Source organism: Molothrus aeneus, chromosome 4 (genome assembly GCF_037042795.1).
Source record: "Molothrus aeneus isolate 106 chromosome 4, BPBGC_Maene_1.0, whole genome shotgun sequence".
Classification (NCBI taxonomy): domain Eukaryota; kingdom Metazoa; phylum Chordata; class Aves; order Passeriformes; family Icteridae; genus Molothrus; species Molothrus aeneus.
In genome coordinates, this window is record NC_089649.1 from 61291310 (window position 1) to 61306833 (window position 15524).

Consider the following 15524-nt stretch of genomic DNA (forward strand, 5'->3'; position numbering starts at 1 on the left):
ACTTCCCTGGTGCAGGGCCTCAGAGAATGTAAAATGTACATTTTGTGTCACTGACGTATTTTCTGAAAAATCCCTTTGCCAGGATCTTTTCTCCTGAGAAACTGGGAAGCTTCAGCTTCTCCATGTTTTGCTACTTTGGAATGTGATTTGGAGAATTGTTTACCCAGCATGTGAATTGTTTTTAATTAATGGCCAATCATAGCCAGCTGTGTCAGACTCTCTGAGTCTGTCATGAGATTTTATTATTCATTCTTAGCTGGCCTTCGGATGTCTTCTTTCTCTTTCTTTAGTATAGTTTTAGTATATCATTTTCTTTTAATATATATATAATAAAATAATAAATCAGCCTTCTGAAACATGGAGTCAAGATTCTCATCCCTCATCCTGGGGACCCTCAAACACCACCACAATTTTGCACCTATTTTTTGCTATTGTGCATTTTACAACAGAATTATCGGACCACGAAAGACACAAACGGTCCAAAGGGAATGCATGTGAGAGAAGTTCTCCTTCTTCCAGAGGAGTGACTGGGGTTGCCAAGTCACAGAGTCAGTCTCCCTGTGTGCTCTGTGGCACAGCTGTGTCTCTGCCAGCAGTGCCCTCCTCCCCTCACACAACCCCATCCCTTGGATTGGTGATTTGAACTGTCTCCTGACATACAGGAACTGTGAATCCAAAACACAGCTACAAGCTGGGGATGGCTCAGGTTACCCATGAGCAGTGATACAGCCCATAGTATTCTGCCAGCTCATATTAATTCCACTAACTCAGCAGAAGCTGAATGGCAGCTCCTCCACCAAAAGGAGCAAGAGCTCAGGTGTAAACAATTTCCTTACCCTGTTAAAAGATCAGGTGGCCCCTTCCTCAAATCTAAGACTTCCTGGGTTGCTATCCATGGATACAGTTGTATATAAAACTGTATTTCAGAAGCTCTGTCACCATTTTAAAGTTAAAATAATAAAATTATAATGTTTTTAATTTAAAATATGCATACATTTAATATACAAAATTATACAAATTATACATTTAGCTAACATAGAAAAATACATCTTGTTAACAAGATAAAATGTCAACATATCTTACATAATTTGTGAGAGTTACAAATCTGTGATCATCAAGTAGACTTTGTGACTTCATTACAATTCTGTATCCTCCTAGTTACACTGAATATTAATACATATGTACAGTTTATATCAATGGCAAATGTCTTAGAGTGGAAATCATTGCTGAAGAGTTATCCAGAAGGTTTTAATGAAACCTAGTTAAAATATGAGTGGCCTCTTTTATACTATTGAAGCTTTCACATAGCCAGAACTAATGTGGCACCAGTGACAGGGTGGTCGCGGGTCAGAGTTTAAACTTCTTGCATTTATTTACAAACACCCCTCCCTCCCCAGTCTAACTGCTACACCCTGCTTAATCAGTATCACAACATAAATCCCAGCTTTTTTGTGCATTCTTTGGTACCTCTTCAAATCCATATTTGTGGCCCTAACAACTGCTTTTCATGACTTCTGGTTACCACTCCTCTGCTGGCTGTGCAAAAGTGTTGAACAGTTGTACAGCACTAGAGCTCAAAAGGCAAGATCTCCGTACATGATTCATCCCAGATTAGTCATAAATACCTCAGAAGGTGGGGAAATATTTTTGTTTCAGTCAATAAATATGTGCAGTAAGTCTTCAGTCCTTATTTAATTTACATGGTTTCCTTTTTCAAGTTCCAAACAAAAGACAGAAGTGTAAAGTTATAAATAAGCTATAAAAATCCGTTTCATGCTGGGCCTTGTCTTACATACTGTGAGCCATGTAATGATTTTCTTTTAACTATTTACAAATTCTTTAAAACTTGCTTGTCATCACAGGGAGCAAAACAGAAGACCACCACCAGTCTGATTTTCAGGCCTTCTTTTTTTTTTTCTTCTTTTTTTTTAATTTAGCTCTGTACCAACAAATTGTTCTTAATTCCTAGAAGATAAAATTCACTCATGAGCTAAAAGCTTATTCAGCTTTTCCTAAGAGCTGCTTAGGACCATCAGTGAGTGATATATGAATTGCCTCATGCAGGCTTTTTTGGCACTGGAGTGGCTTTTATCTGTTAGTTACATTTTCCCTCTTTTTGAAAAAGACCACAGTTCAGAGAGTAGAGAAATGTAGTTGTTTGGCATCGGTTGGCACACTGCACAGGAACCTCTCACATTGGAATTTACATTTGTATATTCATATTCCCAAAGCAAGAGTCCATGTTACACAGAGAAACAATAGTTAACAGAGATTTATGCCACAGATCCCAGCAACTCCAAATCAAGGCAGGTGTCCAAAACTACTAATCTCTCTTTTCCTCTCCTACAACATTAAAGAGACCATGATACCCACATATCTACCACATCTGAGAATTTCTTAAGCCAAGTAGAAGCAAGCATGAAATCTTGGTCCCAAGAAACCCCGTGGAAATTTGCCAGTCACTTCAGTGATACAAGCATTTAATCCAGTATATTTAAACTTTCTCCTTTTTTTTAAATTTATTTTTTCCTGCCTCTAACTGCAACTTGCAACTTTCCTAGTATGGATCCTAACTGTAGAATTTAAGCTAGCTATATTTTTAGATGATGTCCTATGCAAGAAATTGTATACTCTTTTTCCTAACATTTCTGCAGGGGCAAAAATTCCTGTCCATAATCCCATGGCTACTGATTTCTAATGCAAATATATTTAGAGCCAAAGGCACAATATATTTTAAAGGAATTCTTCTAAAGCAGGAAAGAGGTTGAACAAGTTTCTGTCATCCTAGGGCCTGTTACCCCTCTGCCTCCTTAAGGCACTAAAGGATTTCCAAAGGATTAGTGGCAAAACCCAGCGTGCACATGTCCCTCCCTCCACCCCATAACCACAGTAAATTCAAATATTAAAAACCTTCATCTGCAAGTGAGAAATACAGGTAGATTTATGAAATACAAAAATCAGAGTTTCCACTTTTCAAAAGGCCACAAGGACAAACATCAGCCATGCTTTAGCAGGCGGCTTATCCTGGGAACTCTGCTGTGTATGTGACACATTTCCCAGCAACTGCATTATTCTGAATATAACGTGATTATCACGCTAGAGTCAATCATTGTACTTGCAGCATTTGCCAACCATAGTGGTGTGAAGAACAGAATTTGGGATTTAAAGGTCGCTTAAGGAGCAACCTGTAATCTGTATTTTCAATATCCTCCAATGGTCTATACAGCAAAGTATACATAAATAAGTGAACTGCCAAAGAAACCATATTTTCCATGTAACATTGCCCATCTTGTCTAATTAGGGTGACAGAAGGAGATTGCATTTACTCACAGAACTTAGCAGCATCTTAATTTTGACTAAAGAATTTGGCCAAAACAATGTTGTGCATAGAAGGCAATCAGAACAAAGTGACCAATTTTTCATTCTCTGAAGGTTTACCATGAAATGACAATACATGTAAAGCATGTCCTGGTAACTCTACCACAGATAGCACATTAAACAAGTTAACTTCTGCTTAGTCAAAGAAACTCAGACTCACTAACAAGTAGACAATACTTTTCACCGTAAGGCAACTAGAAAATAATAACTTGGCTCTCTCTCTCTCTTAGCTAACAATCTCACATGAAAAGTTTACTGCTTTCTTCCAGTGATTTGAGGTAAAGTAGGGGTTTACTTCCCAATCCTCAGCCACATGAAACACATCCACTGGTCTATCAACGTAATTAATAAGCAGACTTTTCCAATATTGGTTGGACAATTTTTGTATGAGGAGGCGGTAGAATTTCAAGATCAATGTGGTACAAACCACAAAGAGTGAAGAATGCTCTACATTCCTTAATAGTTCCAAAATGAAACCAAAAGGCAGAAAGCTTAAGATGTTACAAAATGGATGACTTCATCATAAACATTTATAATTGATAGTGGGAGATTTTGCATAAATACTAGGAAAGAGGCCTGATATTTTAGTTCAACACTTAATTCAGAAGAAAGAAGTAGAGTTTAATTGCCTGAGTGTTGTAGAAATTATGTATGTTTTCATGTGGATAGTATGCAAATGGATAGAAACCTACACATATGTCATTGTTTTATTTTAGGAACTTGTAGTTAAGCTTCACATGTTACCATGACAACATGTCATCCTGTTACTAATTGTAATCTAGAAATGCACATTACATTAATCTGATTTGGGATTCCACGGTTTATTCTTCTTCTGCTTCCTTTCAAGGGATATCTGTAATTACTGGGCAACTATACATTGTAAAGACAGCACATCCTAGCAGCTAGCTCAACGTTAAAAAAGGGAAATACAAGACATAAAACAGTTGTCAAAACTGAAAGTGCATCCCAGTGTAAGAGTTTGAGAGCAGCTGCTGCCATTCAGGTCAGCACAAGTATTGCCACTGACTCAATAGTGCTCTGTACCTCTAGTCACAGAATGGGTGGAGGCACCCCCAGGACTCCTTAGGTACAGCTCTGGTGCCTGCACTCACATCTGCCTGCCTTCCCAAAGGGCTCCCAGAGGTGAATAGTGGGGGTTGTGGTGTGTAATCTGTACTGGGCAGCATGGTGTTTGTGTCATATGGGCTGCTGCCAACCAGAGTGCACAAAAGGGCCTCTTTCAGGAGAAGCATGTGTGCCTGCAAGTGCTTTATCTGAAAGTTAAATTCAGTGTGGTCTATTCATGTGGTTGAAATACTCAGAGTATCAGGACAGAGCACTTTGATGTTCCAAGTGCCTCTCAGCACACCCGAAGATCATTCCCAATTCCAACTTACCCTTGTAAAAATGCCATTCCGTCTCATTTGCTAAACAGTTTGTACCCTCAAGTACCACATTCTCAGATATACTAAACATCCCAACTCAGATCAAAGGCTCTTTCAGGAATGCTCAAAACCACACAAGGCTGAAGATACTGCATATCCACATTAGCCGACCCATGAAGATGGAGATTGTGCTTGGAAATTGCTTTAAAATGCAAATACTGAGATGCCAAGAAAACAAAACAAAACTCAAACTCAAACCACACATTGGGCTGGTGTGCGTGGCCAGCTTCCACTACAGCAGGTGGCTAAATGGTGCAGATGGCAACTTAGGGCAACTTCTCACTTTTTCCCATGACGGAGCAGCTGCAGTCACCCTCAGGCCAAACCACACTTCATCCATCCTTCAGAGCTCTACTGCTTCTTCTGTGTGACTGATACATTCTTCCCTGGACAAGAGGAAGGAGGAGAAAAAAAAAAGGGAGGAAAAAAAGGAGAAAAGCATAAGGTAAGTATCTGTATTTTCACAATTTAGGGAATTGTGTGTTATTCATCCAAGGTCGAAATACAGCTTTGGGGAAGCAGTTTGCCCAGGTGCTTCCATACAAACACAGCATATTGGCAGCACATTGTAGAAACTGAACTGTCCAAAACATGTTGAGACATTCTCCTATGATTTACTGATTTAGGTGAAAAGCACATTCCATGCTTTTGCTTTTTGCTAGTCCTTCTTGTACACAAGACAAAATTCCATTCATCAATATGAAAATAAACATTCCCTGCAATCTTCCCAATCATAACCCACTTGGCAGGAATCTACAGAAGTCTCATGGATAAAAGTTCAACTCATGGGATGACAGCCATCACAAATCCAACTTTCCAAGTAAGTCCTGTTTCTATGACTCTTCTTAGAGAAATACTCAACATTTGCATCCTTCCTCAGATATTAAATTTCAAAGCCTACAAAACATTTTATCAGGCTTTACAATTTCCAGTGAGGCTGTCATTATTACTGTAAAACATCACCAGTGATGCACTGCTTGTATACTTAACTCTGGCTAAAACTTGATATCTACTGGAGAAACACATATCTTAGTACATCAGGAGTACAGGAGATGATAATAGCATAGAGAATTTTGTTAAAAATATTATATTGCAATTATTATTATAATAAATGGCTGGTAATTAACTGTCAATACTAAAATGCATCCCAGTCACCAACATGCCCCTCAAAAGAGAAAAATTAAAAATCGGGAGAGAAAAGAGCCTTCATGGCTTATACTTCAGGGTGGAAAGATTTTTCCAAGCATGAAGAACAGAAATTAAGAAAAATCCCAAGGAGCAAGGCAAAGTAATAAAGGGGAAGACATTATTTTTGGAGAAGCAGCTAGATTGAGTATTGCAAGACATAAAACCAGTGAGATATGCAAGAATCAGTCAGTGATCCAGGAAAGTGTCAGCTGGGCAGGAGGACATCAAGGATTCCAGGTGATGAGAAGCATTTAGAGACCTTGCATACTCCCTAGTTCAGCTCTCCATCCTGGATCAGAAAATGGGAAGTGTTCAGACTTGCTTTTCATTCAAAACAACACCAGAAGCTTTCTGGAGCCTTCCTAAGACATTATACATTAATTCTGCTTCTGCCGTAGGTGCATCCTAACAAAATTGGTTTTGGAACTCCTTCTCTTTGAATCATTTAGGAAAGTCCAGGCTGTACTGCAAACAAAGAAAATCCATTGCAGTTCATTCTTATCTCCAGGCAAAGAAAGGGAACACTACTAGAGTCTCCACAGATCACCTTCTTTTTGATTAATGTCTTTGTAGCCTAAGTGCAATCAAAACAACACTGAACAGAACACACTTTCAGCCTTTGCTATCCACACCTTCCAAGGATTTTTCAGGACATCAGGTAATTTTTCATTTCTAACTAACATTACAAAGAGAAGTATGACTTAGTACTAGCAGAGCTGGCCTTGTAATTTGGGATAGTCTGAAACACATCCCTGTCTCTTCCAGTCATACATGAAGTCTCTTTTGTGTGATCCTACTGCTGTGCATAGGCTCTGGGGAGGATCAGGAGGGTGAGTCTCTAGATTCTCCAATAATTTACCTTTATTTTAGAAGACAGAGAGGTTGCAATTTTAGTTCCTCAACTGGTTGCAGAGGAGCTGCCCACTGTTACCAGTTGTCAGTTTATTGACTTGTTCAAAAGGTAGAATGTCCCTAAAGTATCAGGGGTAGTTGTCATGGAAAACTATGCTTGAAAAAACTATCAAAAACTACCAAAACTGGTGTGGCCAGAATAATGGAAATCTGATTCAAACTCCATTAATTCAATGAATCTACATTTTTTTGCACTTTAGTAATCATAACTTTTGTTTTCCATCAATTTAAATTTAAACTAAGTTCTCTAATTTTCCAAAATGAGGGTTAAAGAATATTTGTCAAACATGCACTGCTAGACTAAGAAAATTTACAAATGTAAAATCATTATTTGCATAATATTTCCTTCATTTTTTATTATATTTTTCTTGAAACATTAGCTGCCAATTATTCTGTCTCTTTTCTCAGACTCTTCACTTTCTCTTTCATTCTTTTCATCCTCTTTGTCTATCCTTGCTCCTTATGTGAATTATTCACCCCCTTCTTTCATTGTCCACCAGAAGTCTTTATGAAACCTTGTGCTCCTTGCAGTTTTATTTCTCTGACAAATTTATCCTCCACCCTTCTCTTATTCTTTATTTTCATACTACTTATCTAACTGAGAAGTGTGGAACATAAATCTCTACTGAATTGTTTTGTAATTACTCTGGTCAGGGAGAAATTCTCTCTTGTGAAATGCCTGAGGAAATAAGAAAGGTCTTAATGATGTTACTTTGCCAAAGAAAAGCATCAACCAAGCATTTCCAGTGCTCAAGCACAAAGGTTCAGTTTCCAGCCATGCATCACAGAGATTAAAATCCGGTTGAGTCTTTATCAATACTGTACCTAAGAGTTTCAGCATGGGTATTTCTGATGCTCAGAAATTTGCTGGCCTCCCATTCTTTGGTAGGACTAAAGCACATGCTTGAGCAACGATGCAGAGGCTGGGCTTGTGCTCCTTCACATCACAAGCAAAATCAATTTTAGTCACCAACACAAAAAACTGCTAATGTAGAAGGTCATTAAACAAAACTGATTCCTCTGTGACATTGGAACCTCAAAGGAAACCTTGAAACATAAAAGTGATGACTGTGCACTACTCTCTAAGCTGGGACCAAATAATTTCCAGCATAACAAAGATCAGTGATCCATATTCATGCACTCACTTGATGTTCTCCAACCTTTTACCACCTCTGGGAGGAACCAGCATTTCTTTGTTCTAGTTGCTCCCAGTCCATCACACCTGTACTTGTTCATCCTGTGCTAAGTGTCAGGAAATTGTAAGACCACAGGAAAAAGCTCAGAAGGTGATTTAGACCAACCTACTCAGAGCAGAGTCAGTTCCAAAGTCAGAGCAGTTTGCCCAGGGGTTACCTAATCAAAGCTTGAATAACTCCTGGAGTGGAGTGCGCAGCCTTCCTGGGCAGCCTGTCCCACTGCTGGGGGTTCCTCATGAGGGAAATGCTTTTCCTATATCCAGTCTGAACTTCTCTTGTTTCATCTTATGCCCACTGTGTCTCACCCTCTCACCATGCATCACTGTGAAGGGCCTGGCTCTCTCTGCTCCATGGTTCTGTGGTTCTCAGTTGCTTCCTCAGTTTCAGGAAGGCTGTTATGCGGTGCCCCCAAAACTGGCTCTTCCCCAGGTGCACCAGCCTAGACCCCTTTGCCTCTTCTCACAGGACAAGCAGTCTGCTCCCTCAAGTATCTAAAATATCATTTTTAAGGAATCTTATAGAGCTCATAATGGTGGAAAAAACCTAGTGCTGACCACCTCCTAAAGACAGCTGTCCTGCTGGACTCCTCCACTCCAGTCAGCTGCCTGGAGAGCAGAGCTCTGTGCCCCTGCCAGGGTCCATGGTCTCCATCCCCTGAAGAGCACAAGGTGGATGGATGTCATCTTCCTCCCATTAAGGAGGTACAGCAGTAAAAGCTTTGCTAAAACTTTCAGAGTGTGCACCAAAGTCAGAAAGGAATGAGCCAATATAGAGACTTTAAAGACAAACAACATCTGGAAGGAAGAACACTAAGAGCTGCAGGACTGTACACACAATCCTAAAATCTCAGAGAGTGCCTGTGCTCATTTAGATTGGAAAAGACTTTTCAGATCATTGAGCCTACCTGTAATGAATGCACACAAAGGATTTGAAGTTAAATAGTTAGAAGACAGAGATAGTAAAAGGGGTTATCTTATTTTGGTCATCTGAAAGAAGACATGAGACATGGTGATACCACAGTAAAAACATGTCTAAATAATGCCTGATATCTGAAGTGGGTTTGAGTGCTGGACCATCATGCACTTCCTACTGCCCAAGTGTGACTTCAAAATATCATTCAATACATACTGGGGACATTTCCCCACTGTGTAGCCCAGCATTAAACATCTCAACTCAGCAGTGGCTACTCAGTACCTCAGCCCTGATGTGCAGGGCCAGAAACACCACGTTTCCATTGGTTTGCAGCACTAGAGGTATTTAAAGTAAAAAAACTGCAAAATTCAAGGAATTAATAAAATTTCTTTATATCCAACAAAGAAATGCATATTTTTGCTATTTGTGAAAAAATATTTGAAGAGGATCCTATGCAACACCTAAAAAGAGTTTCTGCTGTAAATATAAAAAAAGTACTGTGCTGTGCCTCTGCTCTTATCAAGGGTCACAAATTATCCTTTCTTTAGAACCACTGAAGCACCACTGGTTTCTATCACTGTGTAGGAGCTACAGCAGCAAAATGAGAGAAAATGTCAGGCAAGAGGACTTGTGCTATTCTTTAATATATTATAATGTAATTACAGATATTTTATTTGGTCTAACTTATATCATCATTATAATCCAGTCATTTTATAATTTCTATTAATTACAGAAAATCAATGTGTCTGTGGCAAGGGCACACTTTAATAGAAAATTATCTACCATAAATTGTTTAATATGTGTTTTATAGTACCTTGTTTTAAAATATAAACATCTTCATTTAGAAAAAAATTGATTACTTGCAAATAGGAAAACTTGAAAAAAAGAAAGTGATTAAAAGAAAGGAAAGGTCGCAAAGCTGCATTTTGCTATAATAAACACAGGATGCCTCAGCTGTTTGGTAAAGAAAAGCTATATAACTAAGAGCATGGCCTTTACAAAAACATTTGATTTCTGTGCTTGGTAGAAAAAAAAAGAAGATCAAATAGTATTCAGTGTAGTCTTCTCATTCACAAATTGCTGCTTCTAAAATGCAATTCTACTTGATGGATTCACTTTGCAGCTCAAGAGGTGTGAATCTCATTAAAATCTCAATAAAGACATATCGATCCCAGGCATAACCAATGGCCAACAGAGCTTGCCTATATCTCAGAGGAAAAGAATTGCATCCAAGGGGAAAAAACCCAACAACCAACTAACCAACCATGAATACTGAAAACCCCAAATAAATTAGGTTCTCTTCTGTTAGAAAATGATATTATGTATTTCTACATTCTTGTGCTTAATAAAGGTATAAAATACTAGAAAAGGTTAGATATATTGATCTCATTCAACATAATTTCTCTGTGTTTATGTCAGTTTCTTTCATATGAAACTAATGGTGTAATTCTGGAAAAATGCATTCATGAATGATAAATGAGCCTTGTCTTACTCAACTCTATGGAAAATACCTTATTTTCATTAACAGTAGAATATGGGCAATATACAACAATACAAGCAGTGATGCTATTTAATGCTACAGAGCTCTTAATAAAAATGTCACACACACAGACTCATTTTCACACTGCTTGGAGAAGAACAACTTAGGAGTCTTAATTAAGGTTGGGTAACCATAGTGAAGAAGACCTGCAAATGTGAATCTTAGAAATGTGCATGGACAGTTGAACTCACTGTTGTGCTGAATGTCATTCTGGGAGTTCATTTCTTTTGTTAATGGCCTATCTATCTATCTATCTATCTATCTATCTATCTATCTATCTATCTATCTATCTATCTATCTATCTATCTATCTATCATATTTGCTTTCAAAAAATGTATTCTGGAACAATATCCCTGCAATCCTTTGCAGCTCATAGGTGCAAATGCTTACAGAAGATCCCTGATGTCTAACCTCCAGGTCATCAAATATTCCACAACTTTGCAGGCAGGCAGCAGTAACACACATACACACTTCTGAGATCAATTGCTAACCCAAAATCCCCAACATGCAGCCAAGGATAGCTAGCTTGCCAAGAGGCTTAGGGTGAAACGTGCTGATATGAGGCAGTTCAGCAATCTAAAATGACACCCTAGGAAACCTTGAAGACTGATCACAGATTGTTGGAACACATACATAAAAAAGGAAAAACCAGCTGGATTTTTTTTTAAGATAGTCTTCACCCAGTGCTAGTCCTTATCAAAGAGTGGCCTTATTCCAATATAAAATAAGAAACAATTAAAACACCTTTGTATTCAAGGGAATTTACACAGGACTCCATTTACTTTGCTGATTTGATTTTCCTATAATGGCACTGCCTCATTTAGACAGCTCCAAGCCTTTATTAGCCTTGAAAACATAACAGCATTTATTAAATGCAGGTGCTTTTTTTGTGGTAAATTATGCACATGAACTTAATGTTATTTACATTTCTCCCATTAAGACAATCATAACAGATTTAAAAGCTAATGTAAATGAGTTAACATCATACTACAGAGACAGTAACAGTGTGACATGTCCAAATATGGTGGCAGAGTGGTACCCTCTGTGTATCATGCACACTGCTTTTGAGAAGTATCTCACAACAATAATGTAACCCAGTACAATGAAAAAGTAAATTCCAGAATGATCATCTTGTTGAGTCAAAAATGGAGAAAACCTCCACCATGTGCATGTTTTGCTGAGGTTAAAGAAGTTAGTATTATCAAGAAATTACCTGCAATACCAGACAGCAGGAACAACCCACAACAAATACTTCACATCTAATATAATTCAATGTGTGTTTAGTACTGGAATGCACCCAGTTACAACACGGTGTTCCTTCCAGTGCTGAAAATGTAACAGACAGATTGACCCACAAGAGTCCCACAGCCTCCCTCCCCTGCAAAAAAATGCAATAAAACTGTGTTCAACGTGGTTAATTTCACATCCTTCCCCTTTCAGTTTCTCAGGGAGGCACCCTTAACATAGAAATCATCATGGTAAGATGTGTACAACACATCTTGTGGTCCCATTCCCCAAATATACAGACTGTAGCATCAGTCAGCAGACTGATCTTGCATCATATTAACTGCCTCCTCTCCTATCTGCTGGCAATGTGCAGTGTCATGCTCACAGAGCAGCTGTAGAACACCACTGGATGCATTTGCAATAGGTAGCAGCCATGAACCTTGTAAGTACAGCCATGATTAAATGAAAAACCTGCTGGGATTGAAGAGCACAAATTTTGAGCAGGAGAAAATAAGGCCCTTGAAAGTGGAGGCTGTTTGAGCCCTTCAGTCTCTGGAATATTCTGCCTCCTCCCTAGCTGAGCCTCCCAGGCAGTTCTGCTCACATCTGCATGGTAACAGCTGCACACAAGACTGAGAATGTATTCATCTAAGGCACAGCACCCTTTGGGCCAGAGGGGCTTTGTCCTGGGGACACCAGTGATGCCTGCAAATGCAGACCTGCCCATTGTCCTTCAGGAATTTTAATTATCTGAAAAGCACTTCAAATATCCTACAGAAAACCATTAATTTAAATTATTTAACTTAGGGGAAGTCACAGGCTTCTTTTTTTTTTAAGTCAAGGTCATAAAGAATAGCTCACTCAATATGAGACAAGATTTTATGACTCACAGGAGACTGGAAAAATCAGCAGCAACACTGCATATTTAAAGTATAGTGTTTAGTCATCAAAGACACTTTCAGAGTTATTGCCTCCTCCTTAGACACATTTTTTAAATTGCTACAACAGAGCTGCAGCAGTAACAAAGAAATTTCTTCCCCTAAAATGCACAGTCATAGGAGTAACTGATCAGCAGGTCTGCCTTGCTGCTATCAGCCTAAGAAAAACAGGCAAGTGAATTCACATTTCAACAAGGCATTTTTCATCTCACAGCCCCTCCAACCATGCAGGGAATAATGATGCATATGCATCCAGAGCAGATTAAGCAGCATCTGAAGAAGAGGATTTCTAGATGCTCTGCACCCCATAGCAAAACCTTAGAAAGACTCAAATATTTGAACATTACTGTTTTGCTTTGTTTTCCTTGCCTGATCTTTATAAAGTCCCAACAAATGCCAGAATAACTGCTAGAGTAGGTCAGATTTTAATTTTTAAAAATAATAATCAAAACAGTATCATTACAAGTCTGTGAGCAATCATAGGCTTTCTGTTCCCAGATGAACCTACTGCAGATTTGTGTGTCAGACAGACACAGAGGATGCACAGCCATGGTTCCTGGATCAGGAGGATGATGGTACTTTTGAGCACTCCATGGCACAGCCAGACACACCACTTGTCACTTCCAAAGCCTCCAGACCAACAGTGAATCTTGCTCAGCCACAGAAATCTAAACACTGCAGAGTTTAATAACTGCAACACATTCCAGTTAAGTTGCAGTTACTGCAAAGTATTTTAATGTACCACCAACAGTAAAAGCCTAGATGGTTTTATCACTAATTAAACTCCTTGGAAATTATTCAGTAAAAGAAAAACATCTGCTACTCCAATTGATATTTACAGATGCAAATCAGGTTTCCCTGGTCCAGCTTTATCCCTGTGATGGAGGATTCAGCATGCAGCACATGACCTACATAGCAGGAATTCGAACTTTGTTATAATGCTGTCCCCTTGAGCACTGAAAAATTTGGAAATCAGACAAGATGAACACAGTGGCCCAGATTCTCTCTGTCATTTGGGCAATTTTGCATTGCATCATTAGTCCTAATTCACCCTGCAGGGGCCACAGTCATGACAATGAGCCACAGGGCCCATCATCCTCCAGCTCTATGTCTAGAAAAAGCAAGAGGATGCTCACCTTCCAGGGCTTCCCAACTGCTAAAACATTACTCTGTAGCTGTAGATTATAAATATAAATTACAGCAACCTTTAGGATGCTATAACTCACATTGGCAATACCAACTGAATTTTGAGTACATGCTTGGGGCCCATGTGTGCCCAGAAAATTCTCCTGTGCACAGTTTGGACCAGTATCTCTACTCAGACACACAGCTCAGGGTCAATCCTAAAGCAAGCATGGGAAGAAGGAAAAAAAACCAGGATACCAACATGTATTTGATCTACTTTGCCAGCACTAGCATTCTAGCCACTATGCCAGTCAAGAGCCTTCCTGGAATAATCACATCTTGCAATACCTTCAGGACAGCTGGGGTTTGTAGGCCATCTGACTGCAGGCAGGCTGGTGCTGTGTGAAGAGCTGCAGGTGACCCACATCCCAACTTCAAAGATACTGGAATAGTGTAAATATTTCTTTGTCCTCTATTCTGCCTCACTGAGCTTTGTACCCACAATATCAGCAACAAAGGGGTGCAGGACCTCCAGGATCAGGTGACATGTTAGGATTTCTGCGTGGGGTTACTAAAAGTGGTCAGAAACATTTTTAATGGCACATTTGACTTTGATGACACTGCAGAAATCACACTCAATTTCCTGCCAGGTCCTCTTCAAGTGTATTCCTGACAAGTTGACAGAGAGTGGGAGTTAGAAAGAAGTTATTGCTCCAGGATTATCTCAGAGATTGCAGAGCTCCTAAGCTGCTGGCTCCTCTACAGATCTCATTAGGCAGGATGCCAAGAAACTCAGAGCAGAGTATCTCTGCCCATCAACTCCAAGGCTGCCAGCTCTCTGTTAGCTCACCAGGCAGAGAGAAAAGAAGAAAGAGCCTGGAAGCCCTGGAAATGTGTAAATCCTTGGCACCCTAGGCAGCCAGAGGATCCAGACAGATTTTTCAAGCTGGGGACCCCAGAGCCTGATGTCTCTTAGTTCTAGATATCATTACCTTCAGACTAGGTGATTGTCGTAGGTTCCTTCCAACAGAAAATATTCTATTTTATTCACTAAGAATGGAAAAAATACTAATTTTCATTTCAAATCAGAATACAGTCAAATTAAACAAATCCATCAAAATCCTCTGCAAATTGGCATGAACTTTTTTCATGCTGCACCACTTGAATAATAGGCTGTTATGGCTGGTGTACAACACAACTTGTGGTCCCATTCCCCACATATCCAGACTGTAGCATTACTCAGCAGAATGATCTTGCATCATATTAAATGCCTCCTCTCCTATCCTCTTTGTCCCAAGTATGCGAGCCCTCCCAATTTAAATTTAAAAACTAAGCCCCTTAGGAAATAACATGTTTTGTGGAGTTTCCCATTGTAAACATACCTGGATTTTCTATCTTTGTGTAAGCTAAACTGAATGGGATTTATTTTTCTGAAACTCCTATTACCACAAAGCTCTATATGCAGGTCAGCAGGCTTATGTAACAAGGATGCATCTGGCTCTCTGTCCCACATAAGCAAGGCAGAATATGCTGTGACTGCTACCTAACCTTGTGCACTGCTCATCAAAGGCTCAGATCCATCTTTTTTTTTTTTCTGTTAAGGGAGACCCACAGAAACCACAGTCTTCCAAAGATCAACTTTTCCAAAGACCTCTAATCATTA

The 15524-nt window shown here is 39.2% G+C and overlaps 1 protein-coding gene across 7 annotated transcripts in view; it reads right to left on the reverse strand.

Moving 5' to 3' along the window:
* Positions 1-949: 949 nt before the first annotated feature.
* JAKMIP1 (janus kinase and microtubule interacting protein 1) overlaps positions 950-15524 on the reverse strand; it is a 228400-nt gene continuing 213825 nt past the window's right edge. For all 7 annotated transcript variants that reach the window (XM_066548632.1, XM_066548629.1, XM_066548633.1 and 4 more), the window contains one exon: positions 950-5209. The gene's annotated coding sequence lies outside the window, so the exon portion shown is untranslated. The remainder of the gene's footprint in view (positions 5210-15524) is intronic.